Source organism: Triticum aestivum, chromosome 3A (assembly GCF_018294505.1).
Source record: "Triticum aestivum cultivar Chinese Spring chromosome 3A, IWGSC CS RefSeq v2.1, whole genome shotgun sequence".
NCBI lineage: Eukaryota > Viridiplantae > Streptophyta > Magnoliopsida > Poales > Poaceae > Triticum > Triticum aestivum.
In genome coordinates, this window is record NC_057800.1 from 182,212,128 (window position 1) to 182,220,860 (window position 8,733).

Genomic DNA, 8,733 nt, shown 5'->3' on the forward strand with positions numbered 1-8,733 from the left:
GATCAGCCAAGACAGTGGTCACTAGGAAGTGAGGTACCCCGCAAAAAAGAAGTAGGAAGTGAGGTGTTTCATCAAGCCAGCTCTCGGCCACATTCAAAGTGCAGCAAGCATGGTTCGCACAAAGATGCGCTGCAAGGTTTGCTGACCTGTTTACATGCTGAATAAAAAAAGAGGAAATATTACCAAGCGCTCCTATTTGTAACAGGATATGAGCCCGAATTAAGCGAGAATTGTGGCGAGTGTTCCATGCAATCAACTTCCATTATCACATGCGAGAACCCTCTAAGAGAACCAAATGTGTTGAAGATTGCTTTATCACATTTTAAAAATATAATAAGAGTGCAGACGCAACTCCATCCGGTTCCTAGTACTACCTCTATAGACTATAGTACTAGTACTAGTACTAGTAAACTTTGCGCTTGGCTGTTCGCCTCTTCGGGAAGTGCAACAATAATAGTACTACTAGTATAGTGTATGCTTCTAGCAATCTGACACCGAATTAACTGTTGCACGTCCACCGTCTGAGTGAAGGACAACTTCATTAGTCAAAAGTTTCTCCTTGTCCTGCGAGCCACCGCGCGCAAGCTTCTCCCGTCTTGCAAGCTTCTCCTCGTTCGGCAAGTTAACGGGACACAACAAAGTAATGCTAGTCCATACTGCCTCCTCTCCGGTTAATATGGCTTAATTTCAAACGAGATAAATACACTGTCTGTCACTGTATATTTTTAAAAATACGGTTAGTGGACTTCATAATACGCTCATTGCGCTCAATATATACATTTTCCGGTGTTTATACGGTCACTAGCTCACCCTCGCTGAGTATGTGTGTGCATGCACGTGTAGGTTGAGCACTTGAGCGTGACCGTGTGTGTTCCGTCGTGTGCTCGGACATGCATGCATTAGGGTGTCGTGCGCATTTTTGCATCCATGTGTACGTGTGACTGTTGCATACACGTAGGGGGAGTACGTGTAGGGTCCACTAAAGGAGCAGTCAAATCACACAGTAAGTTAGTCGGAAGAAGCAACCATCATTTCACTCTTCAATGACACATACGCAATATAAAATGGTTGATATCGAGAGAAAAAGAAAACCACTATATATACACTAGCAGGAGCCTAAGCTACAAGCCTGCTTGTTTGGGTTGCTCTCTTCACAAGTATAGAACGACGGTGGCCACACCGCTGGTCACATATCTGGCCTGATCCCGCAGTTGGGGGAAGGGAACAATGTTCTGCGTAGGCGCGGTCGACATCGGCGAGGGAGAAAATCCACAGTCGATGCGTCCCAATCGGGGGTCACCGTTGTATGGGCTGATGCCGCGTCCCAACCACCCTTCTAGCTACAGCACGACGTCCCTTTCGAAAATATTAGTGCATGTCAACAAAAATTTTGTTCCGTTTCAAAAAAAACATATATGTTGTTACTCCTTACCCAAAGGATCTTTATATCCAACAGACACAAAATATCCATTCGACTGTTCCAAATTACTTTCACTGCTGATCTGATGTCGAGCTAATTGCTGCATCGCCACCAAAACCCACCACCCCTTAAGCTAAAGTAGACCGAGATAACCCCTATATTAGCATATTACTAAGATAAATCGAAGGCACTGTAGAATCATTTAGGATGTGAGCTTGTCAATCTGAATGTGGAGGGACACCGACTTAGCCCCGGCCAGCAGCTTGGGCGAAACTATGAAGAAGGTCAGCTCCTGCACGGCGACTTCGCCGGGATCCCTGCTGCTTGTCACCTCCATTTCCACCTTAATGGCGTCGGTCTTGCCTTTGGGCTCCCCCGACGGGCCGTTCGCCCACAGCTTGGCACGTAGTGTGGCAGTGGGGATGCCCCCGCTCTGGTGCAGACGATCGACACGACGATAGGCGCGCTGATGTCAAGCACGCCGCCGACCAAGAAAAACGCGCGACCGTCCTCCTCCGCGAACAGCAAGAGCCGTGGCTCCGACAGTGGCACTTGCAGCTAGAGCGCCTTGCCGTACTGGATCCTGTGCACGGGCATGGGATGCACGGTGCTGATGTGGTGGGAGAGCACCGGCGGCGGGCCTTCGTAGCCGTAGACGGGCATGGGGCATTTGCAGGGCGCGACCGGACACACGCTCTGGTGATCGGCGAGCTTGTGGTAAGTGACGTAGAGCCCACAGCCTTCATGCGAGCACTCCACCCTCACCAAGGAGAGGACGTCGTCCACCGCCGTGTTCCGCACGTCAAAGCCACCGCCGCGCTTGCACTTCTGGCACTGCCACTGGTTCCTGGGGCGCTCGACGCGGCAGTCCGCGCAAGCCAGGTGCCCTCCCTTGCACCGCACAAATCAATCGAACAACACATCAATCAAGAAACCTGCACCTTGCTCGATCAGCCGAACGAATGAGGTGTATTCGAACCTCATACACTGGAGGCTTCAAGGGGCGGAGGCACAAGGGGCAGTGGAGCAAGGTGAGGTCCATCGAGATCATAGAGAGCTCCATCGTCGGGCCTTGTTCCGTCTGCATCATCTCGCCCTCCTCGTGCACAACCATCTCTCGCTTTATTAGGGCCGGGGCATTACAAAGCTTTACCGTCACATATTCATACTACTTCAATGTGCATTAAATCAACACATGCAAGTATCAAAAGGAGAGTCACGGCATGCATGCATGCGTTGTAATTAATGCATCAGTAAACGCAAATTATTGAAATATATCAAGTGCAGTGCTTTGATGTGTTGCGTTAACTCATACAAGACCGAGAAGTTTGATTACTACAATGCCCTCTCGCCTTAACCGCAACTGTCTTTGGCTGGATGACAGGTGGGCCACCGACCTGTTGGGCCCACCTGTCATGGACGCAAAGGCAGGAGCAGTAAGTCAATGAAGCTGCATCCCTCCCTCGCCTATGAGCGTGGTGGATGGCATGACTAGGAGAAGCTTCCGTTTGCTACACGCTCTCCCTCCCGTACGTGATGGACATGCAACACTTCAATCGGTGTCATATGGCCAGAAGCATACTGTAGTACTCCTCCACTGCAGTAGTACTCCATCATTGGCCCTGTTTGAATCCACGGGTTAGAGTTAGTTTCGGTTAGTTTGGACTAAACTAACCCAAAAATATCCAAACAGGAGGGTTAGTTTGGGTTAGATGCATCTAACTCATCCAAAAAATCTGGCCCACCCAAGAAGTGCTTATTTGGGTTAGTTCTTCTCAGGACCACTAAAAAACACCTTTTTATATCACTCTTCCTGAGGCAGATCCCTCCTCACTTCCTCGAAGCTTCTTGTCCTCTCCCTCCCTCCCTCTCGCACCGCCCGTGAAGGCGCCTCGCCGTATCCGCGCTCCATCTAACCCTGCTATCCAAACACCTTTTTGGTTAGAGTTAGTTCAGGGTTAGTTCTGGGTTAGAATCTAACTCTAACCTCTAACTGAGTTAGAGTATCCAAACAGGGCCATTGTTCGACTTCCAGAAGAGGCGAAGAGCCAAGCGCAACCCGGACGCTCGTGTGGCAGTTTCATGTGTAGAGTAGTCTAGGATAGCGTGTACCATGCCTGTAAGCTTAAGGGCCTGTTTGGTTCCAAATAAGTCACCAACTTGTAAGTCGAAAAGTGAAAAAAGTGACTTATTTTGCCAAATAGACCCAACTTATAAGTCACCCCCTTTTGCATGGGTCCCATCACCTTTACATAAAAAAACAAGGTGAGAAGGTGTGGTCAGGTGACTTATAAGTCAGATGACAACCAAACAGGCGTGACTTATAAGTCACTGGTTTTAAGTCACCTGACTTATAAGTCAGGTGACTTATTGGAACCAAACAGGCCCTAAAATCGTTGGGGTCGGCTCCTTGCTATATTTTTTGGTTAAAATAATCTTCTGGCCCTACTTGTCATCCTGGTGATTCTAGTTTGCACGCTCATATGGTCAAGACAGTAATATATATTTTAATTTGTGGCGGGGTAAATGTTAGAGGTTGCAGCAAATGGAGTATTGTACACTGCGGGTCTTTCAGCCAAGTTTAGAGGCAACCATGTTGGGCCAGTGCTATGATGTGTCGCGTCAACTCGTACAACGAGGAGAAGCTTGATTTTACTACTACTACACGCCTTCTCCCTCGCCCATGCGTGCGGTGGCTCGCAGATGAGGACAGGCTTTTGCTTATCCCTTCCGCTCGCGGTGGACGTACTTGCAACAGTGGATTCGAACATGCAACAGTGGATTCGATACTGTAGAAGCAATAGTAGTAACATCATTGTTTGTCTTCTCAAAGAGGCGAAGAGCCAAGTGCAACCCGAACGTGGCAGTTGCGATCCTTGGAGCACGCATATAGCAAGGCTCTTCCATGAGACAAAATTGCTATGTGAGCCCACTATTGTAGTACTACTTGCTAGTATAGCCCTGTAAACCAGAAAGGAGTATTTGCCTTTCTAGAGATTTCAACAAGTGACTAGACTGCACCGAGACAGAGTACATATGGAGCAAAATGAGTGAATCTACACCATAAATAAATACGTAGTTCTCTTGTTTTCCTCTCGGTCTTGGTCACGGTGCACAATATTGAGTATACTAGTACTATCATCTTGAAATTTACGAAGTCACCATAGGTACCTCGTCGTCGACGGGAACGTCTCCTAACATGCGATAGACGCGAGCGGCAGTTGCCTCGCCTCCATAGGTGCTTGAATGCCAATGAGGGAGAGGGTAGCGGTTCCCGAGACGTTGAACGGTCAATGATGCATCCTCAAATTACTCTACATGTAGAGGGAATTAATTGGAGAAGTAGAATAGAGCCAGCACGATGTGAATGCAATAGAGTTTGGATTCTCATATAAAGGCGCCCACCACTCCAGTCCATATACTCCTTAGTCTCTGTGCAACACTGCTCACTTCAATCCAAGACCAAGTGACGAGGAGCCAGAAGCACCTATGGAGGCGATGGTCGCGATCGGCAGTCGGCTGTGCCAAATCATCCAAGGCGTCGGCCTGCGGCCCCGCACTGTGCAATGTTTCCAGACGATGCTGGCGACCACCGACGTCGTAGCCCTCGCCGACGCCGGCTTCGCATCTCGCATGGACGACATGATGGTCAACTCCGTCCGCAAGTTCGCCGCCGTCAAGAAGCGTGTAGCGAAAGCTCCTACTAGTCCTGCGAGCCACCATGCTCATGCGCGAGGGAGGGACGCAACTTCATTGACTTACTGCTCCTGCCTTTTCGTATATGATAGGTGGGCCCAACAGGTGGTTGTCCCACCTGTCATGCAGCCAAAGGCAGGTGCAGTTAAGGCACCGGAGCTCAGTCTGCGAGGGAGAGGGCGTTGTAGTAATCAAACTTCTCGGTCTTGTACGAGTTGACGCGACACATCAAAGCACTGCACTCGATATAAGTCTTTTTATACATTTCAAATGGACTACTACATATGGATGTATGTAGACATATTTTGCTTCGTATGTAGTCACTTGTTGCAATCTCTAAAAAGACTTATATTTGGAAACGGAGGGAGTACAACGCATGTACGCATGTCGTGACTTCCCTTTTGATACTTGCATGTGTTGATTTGATGCACCTTGCCAAATTTTGACTATAAATTTAACTAACCAAATTTTCATGCATGTCACAAAAAATTAGGGCTGTTTGGATTGTGACTATGTTTGTCTTATGTTGCCACATTATTTTTCCCACACTTGCCACACTTGCCTAACTTGAGTTGCTCAAATTGTTAGACACGCTTTGGCTTGCCTAAGGGAATCTTGCCACACTTTTTGTGTCTATGACATGTGGGGTTCACTGCTAATAAAAAAAAATCTTGTCTTAGGTGTGGCTAATAAAAAAGACTTATATTTAGGAACGGAGGGAGTAGAAAATATAAATAATAATGCATGTTGGGGCAACCCACGTTTCCGATAATTTTAGCCGTGGGCTTGTTCACAATTTTTACGAGGGTGTGGTTGTTCATTTAATGGAGGGACTTGTACCAGACTTGAACGATACAAAGTGCGACCTGGCACACCGTAACACCACTTGGAACAAGCGGGTAGCTATCTCAAAAAACAATCAACAACTAAAAAACGGCGACCTGGCACGTAGTACACAATTTTAAACGATTGTTTTGATGGAGTGAAAAAGGAAAACTATCCCACTACGTATATATAGGTCGGAGCCTCCGCGCTTGCTTGCTAGGGTTGCTCTATTCACACACTCCCATCCTCTCTAGATCTAAACAAGATAGGGGTGGTAACACTGTCTTTCTCCCTTCAAAAAACATTGTCTTTCTATCCTCACTGTTGGTTACAGATCCAGACGTATCTGTTGGGGAACGTTGCAGAAAATTAAAATTTTTCCTACGGTTTCACCAAGATCCATCTATGAGTTCATCTAAGCAACGAGTCAAGGGAGAGAGTTTGCATCTACATACCACTTGTAGATCGCGTGCGGAAGCTTGCAAGGTGATGATGTAGTCGTACTCGACGTGATTCGAATCACCGATGACCAAGTGCTGAACGGACAACACCTCCGCGTTCAACACACGTACGGGACGGGAGACGTCTCCTCCTTCTTGATCCAGCAAGGGGGGAGGAGAGGTTGAGGAAGACAGCTCCACCGGCAGCACGACGGCGTGGTGATGGTGGAGAGGCAGTACTCCGACAGGGCTTCGCCAAGCACACAACGGAGGAGGAGAGGTTTTGGGGAGGGGAGGGCTGCGCCTTGGAGGGTGGTGCAGCTGCCCTCCCCTCACCCCTCTATTTATAGGGGGAAGGGAGAAGGGGGCCGGCCCCCTAGAACCCATCTAGGGGGGGTGCGGCGGCCTAAGGGAGAGGGGAGAGGGTGGCTTGCCCCCCAAGCCAAGGGGGGCGCCCCCTCTAGGGTTCCCCCTCAACACTAGGCGCATGGGCCCAAGGGAGGGGGGTGCGGCCAGCCCACCAGGGGCTGGCTCCCTGCCCCACGCAGCCCATGTGCCCCCCCGGGAGGGGTGGCCCCTCCCGGTGGACCCCCGGAACCCTTCCGGTGGCCCCGGTACAATACCGGTATGACCCCGAAACTTCCCGGTGTCCGTTTGACAACTTCCCATATATAAATCTTTACCTCCGGACCCTTCCGGATCTCCTCGTGACGTCCAGGATCCCATACGGGACTCCGAACAACATTCGGTAGTCACATACTAGTCTTCCTAATAACCCTAGCGTCACCGAACCTTAAGTGTGTAGACCCTACGGGTTCGGGAGACATGCAGACATGACCGAGACGCTCTCAGTCAATAACCAACAGCGGGATCTGGATACCCATGATGGCTCCCACATGGTCCTCTATGTTGTCTTTTAATGAACCACGATGTCGAGGATTCGATCAAACCCTGTATGCAATTCCCTTTGTCAATCGGTACATTACTTGCCCGAGACTCGATCGTCGGTATCCCAATACCTTGTTCAGTCTCGTTACCGGCAAGTCACTTTACTCGTACCGTAATTCATGATCCCGTGTCCAACACCTTGGTCACATTGAGCTCATAATGATGATGCATTACCGAGTGGGCCCAGAGATACCTCTCCGTCATACGGAGTGACAAATCCCAGTCTCGATCCGTGTCAACCCAACAGCTACTTTCGGACATACCTGTAATGCACCTTTATAGTCACCCAGTTACGTTGTGACGTTTGATACACCCAAGGCACTCTTACGGTATCCGGGAGTTACACGATCTCATGGTCGAAGGAAGAGATACTTGACACTGGCAAAGCTCTAGCAAAACGAACTACACGATCTTTTATGCTATGCTTAGGATTGGGTCTTGTCCATCACATCATTCTCCTAATGATGTGATCCCGTTATCAACGACATCCAATGTCCATAGTCAGGAAACCATGACTATCTGTTGATCACAACGAGCTAGTCAACTAGAGGCTCACTAGGGACATATTGTGGTCTAAGTATTCACACGTGTATTACGATTTCCGGATAATACAGTTATAGCATGAATAAAAGACATTTATCATGAACATTGAAATATAATAATACTTTTATTATTGCCTCTAGGGCATATTTCCAACAGTCTCCCACTTGCACTAGAGTCACCAATCTAGTTACATTGTGATGAATCGAACACGCATAGAGTTCTGGTGTTGATCATGTTTTGCACGCGAGAGAGGTTTAGTCAGCGGATCTGCGATATTCAGATCCTTGTGCACTTTGCAAATCTCTATGTCTCCATCTTGAACATTTTCACGGATGGAGTTGAAATGACGCTTGATGTGCCTGGTCTTCTTGTGAAACCTGGGCTCCTTGGCGAGGGCAATAGCTCCAGTGTTGTCACAGAAGAGTTTGATCGGCCCCGACGCATTGGGTATGACTCCTAGGTCGGTGATGAACTCCTTCACCCAAATCGCTTCATGCGCTGCCTCCGAGGCTGCCATGTACTCCGCTTCACACGTAGATCCCGCCACGACGCTCTGCTTGCAGCTGCACCAGCTTACTGCTCCACCATTCAACATATACACGTATCCGGTTTGTGACTTAGAGTCATCCAGATCTGAGTCGAAGCTAGCGTCGACGTAACCCTTTACGACGAGCTCTTCGTCTCTTCCATAAACGAGAAACATGTCCTTCGTCCTTTTCAGGTACTTCAGGATATTCTTGACCGCTGTCCAGTGTTCCTTGCCGGGATTACTTTGGTATCTTGCTACCAAACTTACGGCAAGGTTTACATCGGGTCTGGTACACAACATGGCATACATAATAGATCCTATGGCTGAAGCTT

The 8,733-nt window shown here is 48.7% G+C and overlaps 1 pseudogene; it reads right to left on the minus strand.

The window, feature by feature from the left end:
- Positions 1-1,622: 1,622 nt before the first annotated feature.
- Positions 1,623-3,441, minus strand: LOC123058205 (cysteine and histidine-rich protein 1-like; annotated as a pseudogene).
- Positions 3,442-8,733: the final 5,292 nt, after the last annotated feature.